Source organism: Manis javanica, chromosome 7 (genome assembly GCF_040802235.1).
Source record: "Manis javanica isolate MJ-LG chromosome 7, MJ_LKY, whole genome shotgun sequence".
NCBI lineage: Eukaryota > Metazoa > Chordata > Mammalia > Pholidota > Manidae > Manis > Manis javanica.
Window position 1 is genome coordinate 36,496,664 of NC_133162.1, and position 19,616 is coordinate 36,516,279.

A 19,616-nucleotide genomic window follows, 5' to 3' on the forward strand; every position below is an offset into this window, starting at 1 on the left:
ACCACATACTAGCTCACAAAAAGAGCCTCAGTAAATTCCAAAATAATGAAATTCTACCAACCAATTTTTCAGACCACAAAGGTATAAAAGTAGAAATAAATTCTACAAAGAAAACAAAAAGGCTCACAAACACATGGAGGCTTAACAACATGCTACTAAATAATCAATGGATCAATGAACAAATCAAAATAGAGATCAAGGAATATATAGAAACAAATGACAACAACAACACTAAGCCCCAACTTCTGTGGGACGCAGCGAAAGCAGTCTTAAGAGGAAAGTATATAGCAATCCAGGCGCACTTGAAGAAGGAAGAACAATCCCAAATGAATAGTCTAGCATCACAATTATCAAAACTGGAAAAAGAAGAACAAATGAGGCCTAAGGTCAGCAGAAGGAGGGACATAATAAAGATCAGAGAAGAAATAAACAAAATTGAGAAGAATAAACCAATAGCAAAAATCAAGGAAACCAAGAGCTGGTTCTTTGAGAAAATAAACAAAATAGATAAGCCTCTAGCCAAACTTATTAAGAGAAAAAGAGAATCAACACAAATCAACATAATCAGAAGTGAGAATGGAAAAATCACGACAGACTCCACAGAAATACAAAGAATTACTAAAGACTATTATGAAAACCTATATGCCAACAAGCTGGAAAACCTAGAAGAAATGGACAACTTCCTAGAAAAATACAACCTCCCAAGACTGACCAAGGAAGAAACACAAAAGTTAAACAAACCAATTACGAGCAAAGAAATTGAAACGGTAATCAAAAAACTACCCAAGAACAAAACCCCGGGGCCAGACGGACTTACCTCGGAATTTTATCAGACACACAGAGAAGACATAATACCCATTCTCCTTAAAGTGTTCCAAAAAATAGAAGAAGAGGGAATACTCCCAAACTCATTCTATGAAGCCAACATCACCCTAATACCAAAACCAGGCAAAGAAACCAACAAAAAAGAAAATTATAGACCAATATCCCTGATGAATGTAGATGCAAAAATACTGAAAAAAATATTAGCAAACAGAATTCAACAGTATATCAAAAGGATCATACACCACGACCAAGTGGGATTCATCCCAGGGATGCACGGATGGTACAACATTTGAAAATCCATCAACATCATCCACTACATCAACAAAAAGAAAGACAAAAGCCACATGATCATCTCCATAGATGCTGAAAAAGCATTTGACAAAATTCAACATCCATTCATGATAAAAACTCTCAGCAAAATGGGAATAGAGGGCAAGTACCTCCACATAATAAAGGCCATATATGATAAACCCACAGCCAGCATTATACTGAACAGCGAGAAGCTGAAAGCGTTTCCTCTGAGATCGGGAACCAGACACGGATGCCCACTCTCCCCACTGTTATTCAACATAGTACTGGAGGTCCTAGCCACGGCAATCAGACAAAACAAAGAAATACAAGGAATCCAGATTGGTAAAGAAGAAGTTAAACTGTCACTATTTGCAGATGATATGATACTGTACATAAAAAACCCTAAAGACTCCACTCCAAAACCACTAGAACTGATATCAGAATACAGCAAAGTTGCAGGATACAAAATTAACACACAGAAATCTGTAGCTTTCCTATACACTAACAATGAATCAATAGAAAGATAAATCAGGAAAACAATTCCATTCACCATTGCATCAAAAAGAATAAAATACCTAGAAATAAACCTAACCAAAGAAGTGAAACACTTATACTCTGAAAACTACAAGTCACTCTTAAGAGAAATTAAAGGGTACACTAATAAATGGAAACTCACCCCATGCTCATGGCTAGGAAGAATTAATATCGTCAAAATGGCCATCCTGCCCAAAGCAATATACAGATTTGATGCAATCCCTCTTAAATTACCAGCAACATTCTTCAATGAATTGGAACAAATAATTCAAAAATTCATATGGAAACACCAAAGACCCCGAATAGCCAAAGCAATCCTGAGAAAGAAGAATAAAGTAGGGGGGATCGCACTCCCCAACTTCAAGCTCTACTACAAAGCCATAGTAATCAAGACAATTTGGTACTGGCACAAGAAGTTCCACAGACTAGTGGAACAGATAAGAGACTCCAGACATCAACCCAAACAAATATGGTCAATTAATATTTGATAAAGGAGCCATGGACATACAATGGCAAAATGACAGTCTCTTCAACAGATGGTGCTGGCAAAACTGGACAGCTACATGTAGGAGAATGAAACTGGACCATTGTCTAACCCCATATACAAAGGTAAACTCAAAATGGATCAAAGACCTCAATGTAAGTCATGAAACCATTAAACTCTTGGAAAAAAACATAGGCAAAAACCTCTTAGACATAAACATGAGTGACCTCTTCTTGAACATATCTCCCCGGGCAAGGAAAACAACAGCAAAAATGAGCAAGTGGGACTACATTAAGATGAAAAGTTTCTGTACAGCGAAAGACACCATCAATAGAACAAAAAGGAACCCTACAGTATGGGAGAATATATTTGAAAATGACACATCCGATAAAGGCTTGACGTCCAGAATATATAAAGAGCTCACACGCCTCAACAAACAAAAAACAAATAACCCAATTAAAAAATGGGCAGAGGAACTGAACAGAAAGTTCTCTAAAAAAGAAATACAGATGGCCAAGAGACACATGAAAAGATGCTCCACATCGCTAATTATCAGAGAAATGCAAATTAAAACTACAATGAGCTATCACCTCACACCAGTAATGATAGCTGCCATCCAAAAGACAAACAACAACAAATGTTGGCGAGGCTGTGGAGAAAGGGGAACCCTCCTACACTGCTGGTGGGAATGTAAATTAGTTCAACCATTGTGGAAAGCAGTTTGGAGGTTCATCAAAATGCTCAAAACAGACCTACCATTTGACCCAGGAATTCCACTCCTAGGAATTTACCCTAAGAACGCAGCAATCAAGTTTGAGAAACACAGATGCACCCCTATGTTTATCGCAGCACTATTTACAATAGCCAAGACTTGGAAGCAACCTAAATGTCCGTCGGTAGATGAATGGATAAAGAAGATGTGGTACATATACACAATGGAATACTACTCAGCCATAAGAAGTGGAAAAATCCAACTATTTGCCGCAACATGGATGGAGCTGGAGAGTATTATGCTCAGTGAAAAAAGCCAAGCGGAGAAAGAGAAATACCAAATGATTTCACTCATCTGAGGAGTATAAGAACAAAGGAAAAACTGAAGGAACAAAACAGCAGCGGAATTACAGAACCCAAAAATGTACTAACAGGTACCAAAGGGAAAGGGACTGGGGAGGATGGGTGGGCAGGGAGGGATAAGGGGGGGGAAGAAGAAGGGGGATATTAAGATTAGCATGCATGGGGGGGAGGGAGAAAGGGGAGGGTGGGCTGCACAACACAGAGAGGACAAATAGGGATTCTACAACATTTTGCTAAGCTGATGGACAGTAACTGTAATGTGGTTGTTAGGGGGGACCTGATATAGGGGAGAGCATAGTAAACATAGTATTCTTCAGGTAATTGTAGATTAAAGATTAAAAAAAAAAAGAAAGAAAGAAAGAAAAGGGGGATTACTCCTTGATAGGATAAAACTATTGGTAAATCAAAGATCAACGCATGCTTTAAATATCCTTAATGTTGATCACTTAAAGGGTGTCAGATGATCAGCTATGGAGGTATTCTTTTCTGATAATATTCCTTTCTCTTAATAAAGGAAAAAAAAAAAAGCAGTCCCTGTGTGCTGACCTCCAATGAGTTCTGCACAGTGGTATAGAGGGCATGTCAAAGTGTGGGCAAAGGGTCTGTTTGTTTCTATGCAGAAGATCAAGGCCTAGCTTGGATACCCAGAAAATGAACTAAGATACGATATGAGGAGGAGCTTCAGCATCAGCACTCTCTGGAGGACTCGTGCCGGGGGATGATCATCAAAAAGCCTCCACAGGGATCCACGTGATGCTGCGGTTGTGGCTGCGTCCACCCCACCGTTTCCTGGACTTGCCATTGGAATGAGGAGGGAGATGTCTAGGCTGGCATGTGCATATAGTGAGACAATGAATTTGACCAGATCTGTACTGTTGGAACTCAACCAGGAGTTGGGAGGGGTGCAAGTTGTAGCACTCCAAAATCTTATGACTATAGACTATCTACGGTTAAAAGAACATATGGGAGGTGAACAGATCCCAGAAATGGGCTGCTTTAATTTGTCTGATTTTTCTCAGACTGTTCAAGTACAGTTGGACAATATCCATCATATCATAGACAAATTTTCACAATTGCCTAGGGTGCCTAAATGGTTTTCTTGGCTTCACTGGAGATGGATGGTAATTATAGATTTGCTTTGTTTATGTCACCGTATTCCTATTATGTAAATATGTGTGTACAAATTAGTTTGTAGTTTAAAACCTATACATACTTAAGGTACTCTACAAGAAGATATGTCAAAGAAATAATCAATCTTCCCATGTTTTCTTCCATATGCTACATCTATAGCTTTTCTTCTTCCTTCCTAATTACAACCCTTAAATAGAATTCGTGCCTCATATTGAAGTTACTGAGTATCATAATTCCTCCAGGTGGTAAAGATACCTCGAGACAAGTGCTGGGCATAGAAGCCACAGGGCATAAATCTGCAAAGAAGTAAAAAGCTAACCTTTTCAAACAATATGGCTTCTCTCTCACTTACCAACTTTACATTTCCCTGTATGGCCCCGGAAGATGACTGGTTAGCCAGAGACGGGTAAGATTCCTCAAGGGAGGAACAACCTAAGGCACAGTCGCAGGGGGGCCATCAGGTGAGAAATTGGGGATCAACAGAGGTAAGGCTCAGAACCTCATTCCCCCTGCTTTGAGAGAAATCTTCTGCATCCGTGGATGTTTTATTGCCCTTGTCTAGCTTGGATTAACACATAGTCTACAGGCACACACCTGATCATCTACAATTGCTCTCTTACAACACTAAACTATGATTTCTACCTTTATCTTGCATCTACCTACCACTTCAGTATTTTATTAAAAATAAAAATAATAATAATAATAAAGGGAGAAATGTGGGATCAACATATAAATCAAGTATAAAAATCAAACGAATATTCATATTTGACCTGATTGTTTATAGTTCATAATGCGCGATCAAAACCGAAAGTTTCTGTGATGAATGCCCTTGTACTGTTCACCATGTAAGAATTTATTCACTATGTAAGAATTCGTTCACCATGTAAGAACTTGCTCGTTATGCTTCAGAAGATTGGAGGCTGACGAGAATTAGGCTTGAGATGGATTAATGATTGTACATTGAGCATTGACCCCCCTCTACTGAATTTTATTGTTGTTAACAACCATTTGATCAATAAATATGAGAGATGCCCTCTCAAAAAAAAAAAACATGAGAATTCAATTATATGTCACACTTTGACCATTTTTTTCCTGGTTTATTTGAAGTGTTTGTATTAGATAGATATTTACTTAAAATTAGAAGTATGTTAAATATGTTATCTAACATCTTCCCTAGAAATGCTCAGTCGTTAGATTGAGTCTACATTAGTCAGGTAAACTGTAGAAATGAAGTGAGGCTGTGTTTTTCTCCCAGTGACCCAGAGTTGAGGAGGAAACTGCATGAAAATACTTTTGAGGAGAAAAATACATATTGGGCTTAAATTTTTCTGTGAACAAATTCTTTAGATCATGCTCCATTTCAGCTCACCTGTCAAGCCCATTGAGTTGGCCAGGGGGCAAAAAAAAAAGTCTAAAAGTGGTTCTTCAAATCCTCATATAAAAATTAATCCTGAAAAAAATAACTAAAATGGGAAAACATTGTATTCAAGGAGGCTCAGTGAACATTTTCTTAAATGGCAACAAAGTTAGAGACTTCCTAATTGTCAGAAAATAAAGGATTGTTCGATAAAATATAGAGCGACCAAGCATGCAATGGAATATGGTGCAGCCTTTACAAATAATGATGCAGACACATTTATTGATATAAGTTCATTTTTATTGCAAAGTGGAAAAAAGGAAGTTATATTTCATCATACTTAGTATGCTTCTATTTTTGTTATATGTGACCTGTTTATACCTTCATTCGCACAGAGCAAATCTGAAGAATGTAAACAAAATTAACATGATCCTGTGTCCAAAGTAGAAGGATGGGTCCTTTTTCTTTTGCTAGTCCATCTTTTCCAATTTTTCTGCAATAAATACAGATTTATTATATAATGAAACTTTTCATATTTAAGAAAGATCACAAATATCAATTAAGAAAACAGCTGGTTTCCTCAGAGAAGTTGTAAGAAAGGACTCTTTTCCTCAGTGAATGAAAAGTAAGTGTATTCTTATCAGGAAAAAATCTTTTCTCCTGCTACTTTCTCTGAAAAGCAAAAAACTAGTGCGGAAAATGCTGATATACCTAGTGAGGATAGCTAACCGCTTTATACCTTGTTCAGTCATTTATTAAACTGCTCGTTCATTGACTTAGTTAAGCACTGATCCGACAGCAGTTGACAGATGACAGTTTATAGAGCAGAAGTCTGTATGCTGGTGATGTCCTCTGTGGTGCCACTTGATGGGGCACAGGTGTGAGTAATGCCTCAGTCAGATCAGCATATTCCAAGCTTGCCAAATCCCAATGGTCGCTTTTTTTTTTTTTTGTATGATACTCCAAAGTGATCCAACCCTGGTAAGACTTCTATTTGCTAAAATTTACCCCCAACTGTAAGAGATGAAGACAGCTAATTGATTTATAGCAAGAAACCCAGCCAAGCAGAGCAGAATGCTCCAGTCATTAGAACAGTACATGCATTCCCCTTAGACACACTATATGGGAAAGTAAGTGACAGGGTCAGACAAGTGCTTTGCAAAGCAGGTTCTGACAGCTGTGCTGATAAATTAGAGGGGTGTCCATATGTCCTAGTTTACCTGGGACATTCCTTGTTGATGCATGATTTCAAAGCATAATGTTTAATAACACCCCTGTTTCTCTCAAAAGTGTCCTAGTTTGGTTGACAAATTACACGTCAGCCTAATTGGAGAAGACAGTAGTGGAACCTGGGAAATGAGTTGTTAGAAGCCTGTTGAAAAATCCACTAATGAAACAATGGCTGCCTAAACCTGTGCTGCAGAAACAGGATTAGAAAGAATGAGATGAATTGAAGTAAAGCAAAATCTAGGTGGTGGAAGCTGTAGGAATTTGGTGAACCATTGTACACAGGGAGTGACAGAAGAGTAAGATTCTGATGACTTCAACACTTCTGCCTTGGAAATTTATTGTACGGTGATTCTAAAAGAAAGTTTGGGAAGAAAGATTTTGCATTTGGTTTTGAAATTGTTGGATTCAGGTGTCCGAGGGATATGCACGAACAGTCTCCTAACAAGCAGCCAAAAAGGTCTTCAGCCAAAAAAAGGAGCCACGAGCTCAAAAGGAGGGGTCTGGCCAGAGGTAGGTTTGATGCCATCCAAGATATGATATCAATATATATGCCAGGAGCAGTACAGGAGTATACTCTTGTATACAAGAATGGAGAACAGGGTAGACAGGCCCTTACAGAGAGAAAAAAGGAATTGAAAAGAGATCAGTGAAATAACAAAAAAAAATATTAAATATACAGCTAGAGGATTTTAAATTAGTCATTGATGTTTAGTGATCACTAAATATGTGCCAGAGAATAGTTACACAGTTTATTCATGGTATCTAACCACATCACATAATGACCCTATAATGAAGGTATTATTCAATAAGAACAAAGATACACAAAAGAAGACAAGAAATTTGCTTAAGGATTTAGTCTAGGTAGTCTGGTCCTGAACCCAGGCTCTTTACCACTGCCCTCTACCACCCCTCTCAGGGGACAACTGGGATCTAATTAACCCTCTCTAGGCCTGCCTCGCAGAGGTAGACTGTAACACCAGTGTTTTCCTGCAAAAGGCAAAGTAAATAAATAGTCTATCATTTCCCAAAGAGGACATATAAATGGTATGCAAAGTGATACTCATCAGCACTACGCAATGAGGAAATGCAAACAAAAACTGCAGTGAGATATCACCTCACACCTGTCAGTGTTGCTATTATTTAAAAATACTTGTTAATATTGTATAGCATAATATATACACAGTGGACAATTATTATGTAACAACTGATATATATTATATATACAACTGTCTCTTATATACACATACTATAACTAATGTTTGTATGTTGATTTACATCCTGCAATTTCACTGAATTCATTTATTCTTTATTAGCTTTACCAGGTTTTTGGTGGAGTCTTCAAGGTTTCCCATATATAAGATCATTAAGATCATGTCATCCACCAACAGTCAGTTTTACATCTTCCTTTCCAATTTGGATACCTTTTATTTCTTTTTCTTGCCTAATTGCTCTGGCTAGAACTTCCAGTACTATGTTGAGTAGAAGTGGAAAGAGTGGGCATCTTTTTCTAGTCCCAAATCTTACAGGAAAAGCTTTCAGCTTTTCTCCACCGAGTATGATATTGGCTATGGGTTTGTCATATATGACTTTTATTATGTTGAAACTACACTCCTTCTGTCCCTGATGTTGGATGTTCTATATGTGTCTGTTATGTCATTTGGTGTATAGCATTATTCAAGTCCACTGTTTTCTTATTAATTTTTCATCTGGATGATCTCTCTACTATTGAAAGTAGGGGGACATTTATATTTCATAGATTTTCTGTTCATTTCATGATAACTTTGTGGAAATTATATTTGTTATGAATTGAATGTTTGTATCCTCCAAAATTTATGTATTAAGCCTAACCCTCAATGAGATGGTACTGGAAGTGGATCTTTTAGAAGGTAATTCAGTTTAGGTGAAGGTGTGACCCACACTATGATGGGATTTGTATTCTCATAAGGAGAGAGACCCCTCTCTCTCCACTATGTAAGGACACAGAAGACAGCCATCTGCAAGTCCAGAATTAAGTCTTCTGGCACCTTGATCTTGGACTTCCAGCCTCCAGAACTGTGAGAAGTGTCTTATTTAGGCCACCCAGTCTATGAAGAGGTATCAGAAGAGAAGAGGGCTGAGGCTGGGACCCCAGCAAATATATTTTAAGTAGGAAAGAGCTAAAGGATCTCTTAAATAAAAGGTCTACAGGGAGTGCTCAGAAACATGGACAAATAGAAATCACAGTTATTAAAATAGGAATATTAGATTAGCTTGCCTAATGAACACATCAGCCACAGCTTGCCTAGTGGATGCTCAGATGCCCCTAGCATTTCAGGACTGAATCACTCTTTCCCCCAGCTTCTTAAGAGTATTGACACCTGGAAGCTCACAGCTGAGCCCCCTCCCAGTGATTGCTTCCATGGAAGAGTGCCACTCTGCCTACAGCCAGGGTCCCTTTTCAGGGTCAGCCTGCAACCAAAGTCTAGTCAACACTGAGAACCTTCTATGGAATCCCCTGAAGTCTTTGCTGTAATTACATCACAACTCAGCTTCTCCAAGACCCAGCCTGCTCCCTTCACTTCCCCAAGATATGCAACCCACAAAAGATCCCTAATTAACCTCCTGCACACACATCTCCATCTCTTAGTCTGCTTCCCAGGAAACCTGGCCTGAAATAGCTGCCATTGCATTTACTATAGAACAAAAATGTGATATAATATGATCTTTTTGTTATGAAAATGAATTACTACAGGTAAGTGATTAGATGAGTGCCTAATGTGAGGAACAGTAATCATAATGGATGTAACACTTCCAGGTGAGATTTAGTGCCTGACTGCCAACTAGATAAATTTTAGAACAAACCACACAATGTGAAAGGAGAGATGGCCACATCTGTTTTCTCCCCTGATTCTGAAAATGTTTAAGACTGGATACTCTCATTAAAATGATTCAAAGTGAACTGTACTAAAGTGTGATTCCCAGCAAACATATTTCTATTTCAGTACAGAAGACGCAGAACACTGTGTCCCATCCCTCACCTGTGTAGTTTCAGGACCCCTTCCAAATGCCACTGTCAGAAGTACAAGAAGAAGAGAATGAGTTTTGCCTAGATAGCTCTAAAGTAAATGTACTACGCTAAGTAATGGATATAAACTGTTCCACAAACAAGGGATAACTGATATATAAACTGCTCCATATCACTTTCATTTTTCCATTAATCAATGGAGCCCCATCCTCATCATCACCACCATCACACCCCATCCCCTTACTAAGAGCAGAAAAACTTAAGGATGATGTCCTTCTCTTGAACTATTTAAGAGCTTGGAAACCAAAGTCAAATAATAGGGGCACTCAGTCCACCTACCCCACCTACCCCACCTACCCCACCAGGGTGAGGTGCTTTTACTGCTCTCTGCCACATGCAATCACTAACAGACACAGATTCTAACTCAGTCTGACAGAGGCATATCAAAGTATGACGGGAACCTGACTTCTATGCAAACAAAGAATGAATGCATGATTCATAGGAAAGCTCAGTCCAAGACCATTTGAGCAATTTGGGAAGTTTGGGATTTGAATTTGGTTTTTAGTGAAAGAGTAAGATACTAGGTTTACTCTTACAAAGCATTAAAACCTAACCTTCATGGTTCTTTTCTGTAACACAGACCCATTTTCATAAACAAAATCTACCAGTTAACCCGAAACCACAGAATCTAGGCCTTAATCAATAGAAGATACTAAGTCACAACAAAGGTCCATTTTCTTAGATAATTGAGTAATCTTGGGTGACCCCAAAGTTATTACTCCAGCATGACATGGAAATAACATGATTTTCTCCCTTTTTGTATATCCAAGGTCTGGATCTTCATCAGCAGGTACGTGGCTGGCCCAGAACCCTGCATGGGCTAGACTAGTTCACAGGGATAAGACCCATCTCTCACTGCTCAGATCCATCCAGAGTAATCTGTGCTTGGGATGCCAAGGTTTCACAGCCCAATTCACCCACTTCACATCCTCATCCCTGTTCAGAGCACCAGCCCACCCAAGGAATACTGTGTCAGGATTGGTTCTAGCATTACCACTGTATAGACCTGAAACAAAAGCTTTTTGTTTTCCGTGGACTAACCCAATGAGGCAGGCAGTTTTCATTTTCAACCCAAAGGATCTAACTGTACTCCACTTCCCTGGATATCCACCCTCCACTGAACCCTGGGGATGCTCCCCAGAGATCCAGAGTCATCTGTCCTCCCTTCTGGTGTGTGGCATGGAGTGTGGCGCCATTAGTGATTCCAAAATAACTTTTCTGGCATATCTCTCATTTGAAAGGAGAGGGGAAAAAACTAATCTCTGGAGGTACATGCTGCTAATGAAGGGAAATGAGGTTGCTGTCTGATTGCTCAGTAACACATAATGGACCAATAAAGAGAAAGGTAAAGCCAGATACTAAATGACTCCTGGGCCAGCAAGATCTAACTTGTAAACAAAGTGAACAATTAATATACAATACAAGCTCCCTAGACTAACCACACACCCCTAATGTTGTGTCTAATTCATTGCACTGATATCCCAGCATGCTGAATGCTCACTTCTGGATAACTAGCTACACTCTAATACATATACCAGAAACTAGAAATAAACTACACAAGAAAACGAAAAAGCCCACAAACACATGGAGGCTTAATAACATGCTCCTAAATAATCAATGGATAAATGACCAAATAAAAACAGAGATCAAGCAATATATGGAGACAAATGACAACAATAATTCAAAGTTGCAAAATCTGTTGGATGCAGCAAAGGCCATGCTAAGAGTGAAATATATTGTAATACAGGCCTACCTCAGGGAAGAACAACAATCCCATAGGAACAGTCTAAACTCACAATTAACAAAACTAGAAAAAGAAGAACAAATGAGAGCCAAAGTCAGTAGAAAGAGGGACATAATAAAGATTAGAGCAGAAACAAATAAAATTGAGAAGAAAAAAACAATAGGAAGAATCAATGAAAGCAGGAGCTTGTTCTTTAAGAAAATTAACAAAATAGATAAACACCTAGCAAGACTTAATGAAGAAAAAAAGTGAGTCTACACACATAAACAGAATCAGAAATGAGAAAGAAAAAATCACTACCAACACTACAGAAATACAAAGAATTATGAGAGAATACTATGAAAAATTATATGCTAACAAAATAGAAAACCTAGAAGAAATGGACAACTTTCTAAAAAAAATACAACCTTCCAAGTCAGACCCAGGAAAAAACAGAAAATCTGAAGAGACCAATTACCAGCAAGGAAATTGAATTGGTAATCAAAAAACTACCAAACTCCTGGACCAGCTGGTTTCACTGCTGAATTTTATCAAACATTTAGTGAAGACCTAATACCCATCGTCTTTAAAGTTTTCCAAAAAGTAGAAGAGGAGGGAATACTCCCAAACCCATTATATGAGGCCAGCATCACTCTAATACCAAAACCAGACAAAGACACCACAGAAAAAGAATGTTACAAACCAATATCCTTGATGAACACAGATGCGAAAATACTCAACAAAATATTAGCAAACTGAATTCAAAAATACATCAAAATGATGATCCATTATGATCAAGTAGGATTTATTCCAGGGATGCAAGGATGGTACAACATTCAAAAATCCATCAACATCATCTATCACATCAACAAAAAGAAGGACAAAAACCACATGATCATCTCCATAGATGCTGAAAAAGCATTTGACAAAATTCAACATCCATTCATGATAAAAACACTCAACAAAATGGGTATAGAGGGCAAGTACCTCAAACATAATAAAGGCCATATATTACAAACCCACAGCCAACATTATACGTAACAGCAAGACACTGAAAGCTTTTCCTTTAAGATCAGGAACAAGACAAGGATGCGCACTCTCCCCGCTTTTATTCAACATAGTTCTGGAGGTCCTAGCCACGGCAGTCAGACAACACAAAGAAATAAAACGCATCCAGATTGGTAAGAAAGAAGCCAAACTGTCACTGTTTGCAGATGACATGATATTGTACATAAAAAACCCTAAATAATTTACTCTAAAACCACTAGATCTTATATCTGAATTCAGCAAAGTTGCAGAACACAAAATTAATACACAGAAATCTGTTGCATTCCTATACACTAATGATGAACAAGCAGAAAGAGAAATCAGGAAAATAATTCCATTCACAATTGCATCAAAAAGAATAAAATACCTAGGAATAAACCTCACCAAGGAAGTGAAAGACCTATACTCTGAACACTATAAGACACTAATGGGAGAAATTAAAGAAGATACCAATAAATGGAAACACATCCTGTGCTCATTGATAGGAAGAACTAATATTGTCAAAATGGCCATCCTGCCTAAAACAATCTACAGATTCAATGCAATCACTATCAAAATACCAACAGCATTCTTCAACAAACTAGAGAAAATAGTTCTAAAATTCATATGGAACCACAAAAGACCATGAATAGCCAAAGCAGTCCTGAGAAGGAAAAATAATGTGGAGGGATTACGCTCCCTGACTTCAGACTCTACTACAAAGCCACAGTCATCAAGACAATTTGGTACTAGCACAAGAACAGACCCATAGACCAATGGAACAGACTAGAGAGCCCAGATAAAAACCCAAGCATATATGGTCAATTAATATACGATAAAGGAGCCATGGATATACAATGGGGAAATGACAGCCTCTTCAACAACTGGTGTTGACAAAACTGGGCAGCTACATGCAAGAGAATGAAACTGGATTATTGTCTAACCCCATACACAAAAGTAAACTCGAAATGGATGAAAACCCTGAATGTAAGTCATGAAACCATAAAACTCTTAGAATAAAACATAGGTAAAAATCTCTTGAATACAAACATGAGCAACTTCTTCCTGAACACATCTCTTCAAGCAAGAAATATGAAATAAAAAATGCACAAATGGGACTACATCATGCTAAAAAGCTTCTGTACAGCAAAGGACACCATCAGCAGAAAAAGGCATCCTATAGTATGGGAGAATATATTCATAAATGACATATCTGACAAGGGGTTAACACCCAAAATATATAAAGAACTCAACATGCCTCAACACCCAAAAAGCATATGACCCTATTAAAAGATGGGCAGAGGATATGAACAGACATTTCTCCAAAGAAAAAATTCAGACGGCCAACAGGCACATGAAAAGATGCTCCACATCGCTAATTATCAGGGAAATACAAATTAAAACCACAATGCGATGTCATCTCACACCAGTTAGGACGGCCAACATAGGAAGAAAATAGGAACAACAAATGCTGGCGAGGATGTGGAGAAAGGGGAACCCTCCTACACTGTTGGTGGGAATGTAAACTAGTTCAACCATTATGAAAAGCAGTATGGAGGTTCCTCAAAAACTCAAAATAGAACTGTCATTTGACCCAGGAATTCTACTCCTAGGAATTTACCCTAAGAATGCAGGAACCTAGTTTCAAAAGACATATGCACCCCTATTTTTATCACAGCACTATTTACAATAGCCAAGAAATGGAAGCAACCTAAGTGTCCATCAGTAGATGAATGGATAAAGAACATGTGGTACATATACACAATGGAATGTTATTCAGCCATAAGAAGAAAACAAATCCTACCATTTGCAACAACATGGATGGAGCTAGAGAGCATTATGCTCAGTGAATTAAGCCAGGTGGAGAAAGACAAGTAGTATCAAATGATTTCTCTCATCTGTAGAGCATAAGAACAAACCAAAAACTGAAGGAACAAAACATCAGCAGACTCAGAGAAGCTAAGAATGAACTAACAGTTACCAAAGGGAAAGGGACTGGGGAGGGTAGGTAGGAAGGGAGGGAGAAGGGGAATAAGGGGCATTACAATTAGTACACATAACGTATGGTGGGGGCACACAGGGAAGGCAGTATAGCACAGAGAAGACAAGTAGTGACTCTGTAGCTTCTTACTACACTGATGGACAATGACTATAATGGGGTATGTGGTGGGGACTTGACAATGGGGAGAATCTAGTAACACAATGTTTCTCATGTCATTTTATATTAATTATACCAAAATAAAAAAATTTTTAAAGCCTGCTCTGGAGGAGAATTATAAAAATCTAGAAAGATTCTGCCTTCAGATTGCTTCATAAGTGTCCTTACATGATTTTCACACAACAGCCATATAAATCATAGATGCTAGATAATGGGTATCACTTATGCAATCCAAACTCAGAATCAGGAAAATGTGACATGATGGCCCTTTATCACAAAATTAGGGGATGAATTTACATTGGATACTAGTTAATTTTTTTAATTAAGTATGTATGTATCATTATTAACAATTTTGGGGGGGTTTAGCCAATTTTGTTGTTTAACTCACCATATTCTACTTCCAATCTCTCCAGAAAAAAGGAGATTGTATTCTTAAAAAAAGTGTATCAATCTCAAAGGGAGTGGAGGATCTCCAATCACCATGGAAACACACAAGAAAGTGTATCAGAGGCCACCATGAGCAGTGTTGGTTGAAGCAATGTCCAGGGGGAAATATCCTCCAGGGCTCAGGGATTCATCCTGATGGGTCCTTTATTAAGGGTGCTTTATTTAGGAAGTGGATGCAACAGTTGATTAGGCATGCTATCATCCCATTTTAATCAGAAAACTGACATCCTGATTCTGATTCCATGACTCCAAACAAGCTTCTGCTTATGTAGGACCACAAGAAAAGAACACTCTGGCTAGGCTACAGAAATTATAATTCCCAGGTTATATAAGGGTTATAATTCCCATTGTGGATTAAGAAATTGGTATTCTGGAATTGTACATTAAACTTATATAAGCTGTGTTAAACTGAGTCAGCATCACTGATCCAATCAACTCTGGGATACTGAGAAGACAGTTTTTGATACTGAAATACTGTGAGTCAGTCCCTAGAACACTAGTGAATTCAACAAGGTAAATGCCATATCACAGTCCCTCTCTGGGAATCCAGCCACCCCTCTTGCTCTGACTCACCAAGTGTCACCGTAGCCTTTCCATTAGAAAGACATACAGCCACACACACACACACACACACACACACACACACACACACACACACACACATTCTTTCATCTAAGCATACCTCTTTTCTTTAACCCATATCATATTTTAGTTGTGCCATTCCTAGGGCTTGTTTCACCCTGAGGTTTGTGTTGCATTCATATATACACTCTAACTTGCATGGTGTCCTCAACATTAAGATTTGAATGTAAGTGAACTCAGGCCTATAAATACTCTATCATTTTTCCCCTATAAACTTGCCCTTCATTCAGTGATGGAAATTAGGAGTGAAAGAATATGTATGAAATAATTCTTTACATGTCTATTTCATTAATGTAAAAATACCAGTATTCCTCTGCCATATTCTAAAGAAGGCTGTGTTCTTAAAAATTGATTTTTCAGTTCATTTTCCTCCCAGTAATACCAAGATACCTTGATTTCTTGCTTGGAAAAGCAAAATGTTTGATTTTTCCAACTATCTCTTATATCATTTCTGCCCAAATTATGTCAGCATGATTTTCTCTGGATAGCACTCCTCATCTTAGCAAAGACATAAAAATTACTCTAACCCAACACAGGGCCCTTAAAGTAGACTTCTTCTTATTTATACTTTGAAGAAATGGTCCAAATGAATATGAGCCCTTTTAAATTTGTTGCTCTCAAAGAGTTCCCTATTGCAAAAGAACAGTGGGTTGTAGGTCAGTTTTATGGGCCTAGTACCTCAGCTATTTATTGTAATGCAATTATCTTACCAACTCAACCATTACATGATTCCAGGTCTGCTTCTCATTAGCATGAAAACATTTAGAAATAGGAGAAAACTGCAAAACCTGAAATCTTTTCAGGAAAGCAAAAATCCACAGGAAAAAAAAAGATCTTATCTCTCCCTCCACACTCCCTACTGCAGTTCCCAAGTTGCCAGTTAATTATTTTGGCAAGGAGCCTCAGTAGGAAACAATGGGAACTTTTAGGAACAACAGCAGAATAACATGTTATCTGCCGATTTCTTTCCTAAGCCACTATCTTTGGTTTCATTAGGAACTACCCACAGTAAGCTGGTCTTTTCCAGAATCTTCCTTATGCTCAACCAACAGACTGGATTGAACTGTTCACTCCACTCCTCTAGTTGATCTCAGTGGAGATACACTGAAAGGTCAAAAACCAGAACTGTCCTCATCAATCTAGGCCAGAGGACCAGCTCCAGTGAGAAGAACACCTTGTAACTTAGGTACAAGTTAATACTAAAAGGATTTAGAGTGCAAAGAAAATGTTAAGAGGTGACCATATTTGTCAACTAATGGGATAATTCAAGAAGAAACAGAGCCATAAAAACTTTCCTCTGGTCTATCCTCCCATTTGTATCCATTCCTTCGGGTCTACCTTTTGTTTCAAGGTTTTACCATTTGTTAACATGCTTATACCCACATTTAGAAACAGAAGAGTTCTTAACATGTAATTCTCATTTATAAATGTATTTGGTGGGAGTATGTGAGACACTATAATGTCTCTCGGGAGAAATGGTTCACTTCTGGGCTGAGGCACAGAAAGGTACAGGATGAGCCTGGAACATCTTTTCTTGTGTCAGAAAGTAAGAAAATAGTCAACAAATGATGGAAACATGTCATGAAGAGGCCCCCGCTGTTTGGACTGTGGAACATTTGAGCATTAAATAAATAATGAAAGTAACAAATTACACATTTTTAGTTAAAAATAGAAATTCATGTTACGTTGGTTAATTTTGTGTGTCAAACTAGACTGGACCATGGGATACCCAGATATCAGATTAAATGTTATTTCCGTGTGTGTCTGTGAGAGTGTTTGGGGAAGAGATAAACATCTGAGTCAGTGGGCTGAGTAAAGCAGACTGTCCTCCCAGCACAGGTGGGCATCACGCAATTCACTAAGGGCCTAAATGAAACAAAAACTCAGAGGGAAGTTGGATTCATTTATCTTATTGGGACATTGATCTTGTCCAGCCCTTTTTGGTGCTCCTGGTTCTCAGGTATTCAAACGTGTAGACAGAAAACTACACCTAGAGTCCCCCAGGTTCTCAGGCTTCCAAACTACACCACCAGTTCTCCTGGGTCTCCAGCTTGCCGATGGCAGATCATGGAACCCCTCATTCTCCAACATAAGCCAATACCTTGTATGTGCACACATACAGACCTACTGGTTCTGTGTTTCTGGAGAACCTTAATGCACCATGAGTCTGCATGTATTAATAAATTCTGCTTTACGGCAGAATGGCAACTCATAAATGTAGAAAAAGTGATGGAAATGGAGACTCTCATTTGGCAGCCTTCACAGAAATGGAAGGATATCAGTGTGATCTTGGAATAATACATCCCACAAAATTCTAAGTAAGTACAGAGGGAAAACTGGTGGAGAAACTTGGTAGTCACCAACAGGACCAGTTGATCAAGGTTCACATCTGCGGTAAGGGGCTAGGTTAAGACAGTGCACCCTGGTGTGATGCTCTGCGAAGCCAGCAGTGAGCCTGTGGGTACCTGCCAAGAGTGTACAACCTGAGCCTGGTCATGAGGAAACATCAGTTGAGGGTCATCATGTGAAATGAAAGGGTTTTATTCTTTACACCCACCAAGGACATGGAAGGCAGGGAAAAAATGAGGCACTCTCCCAGACTGGAAATGAAACACACTGCATTTGTGTGATGGGATTCTGGACCGAGAACAGAGGGTGAGAGCGCAAATGCAATAAAATATTATCAGTTGGAAAATCCAGATGATGGGGATGTAAGAGTCTTTTGTACTGTTCTGGCAACTATTCTGTGAGTTTAGAGTTACTTCAAAATAAATTGATATTAGGAAAAAGAAAAAAAGGATTGTTTGCCCATGTGATATGTTATCACTAAATATTATTTGTAAGCATATACATGAATAAGGAAAGAGGAGCACCTACAGTGAGGAGCTCACCAGCTCCGACTCCAACACACCCTCTGTTACATTTTATGTTTTCCTAGTGTAAGTCAGTTTTTGATCTGCAGTTAACCTTCAACAGACTGAGTTATTTGAAGGTTCTACCTAAGGGAGGAACTTGGCTGAAACTGGTTACTACAAGAATGGCCTGTGAATATTTAGTCCTAGAAATATCACATGTGAAGCATCCCTTGTTGTAAGAAATAGCCTCATCCTTTAATCAGTAAAGGCCTACCCACCACTCTTGTAAGCCAGCAAGCTTTGGAGAGGCATCTGTGCAGCAGCTTGTCTGATATATTAAGTACTAATCCCCAGCTCTAGTCCCAGCAGGACCAGAACTAGGGGGAGGTGAGTGAAGTGTCCAGCATGCAAATTTAAGGAGGCACTTGTTCTCAGTATCTGCACTTACATGACCCTTAAAAGTGAGTGCATCCCTAATTTTGCACCCTGGGCGCTTTACTCACCTCCCACTATCCTGCCCCAGACTTGCAGAGATTCTGATGCATGCAGGGATTGGTCTCAGGCATATGCTCATTGGTCAAAAGTTCCCTCAGGTAATTCTGATAATGAACCAGATTTAGGCGATTTGTCTAGTCCAGTGCTGTCTAGTCCATTTGTCTAGCCCACTGGTGGTCAAAGTGCAACCCCAGACTAGCAATAGCAGAAACCACCCAAGCTGTCAACTTATACATTCTCAGCCCCATCCCAGACCTACTGAAGCAGAAAAGGAGGGGGG

At 38.7% G+C, this 19,616-nt stretch overlaps 1 protein-coding gene across 4 annotated transcripts in view; it reads right to left on the reverse strand.

Moving 5' to 3' along the window:
- Positions 1-19,616, reverse strand: part of LOC118971520 (uncharacterized) — a 304,795-nt gene that overhangs the window by 162,310 nt on the left and 122,869 nt on the right. Inside the window, exon 5 of one of the 4 annotated variants that reach the window (XR_012133130.1) lies at positions 5,997-6,189. The exons of 2 other annotated variants lie outside the window; for them this stretch is intronic. The gene's annotated coding sequence lies outside the window, so the exon portion shown is untranslated. Of the gene's footprint in view, positions 1-5,996; positions 7,538-19,616 lie in introns of those variants that run through there. One more of the 4 variants, XR_012133131.1, reaches the window with a different exon arrangement.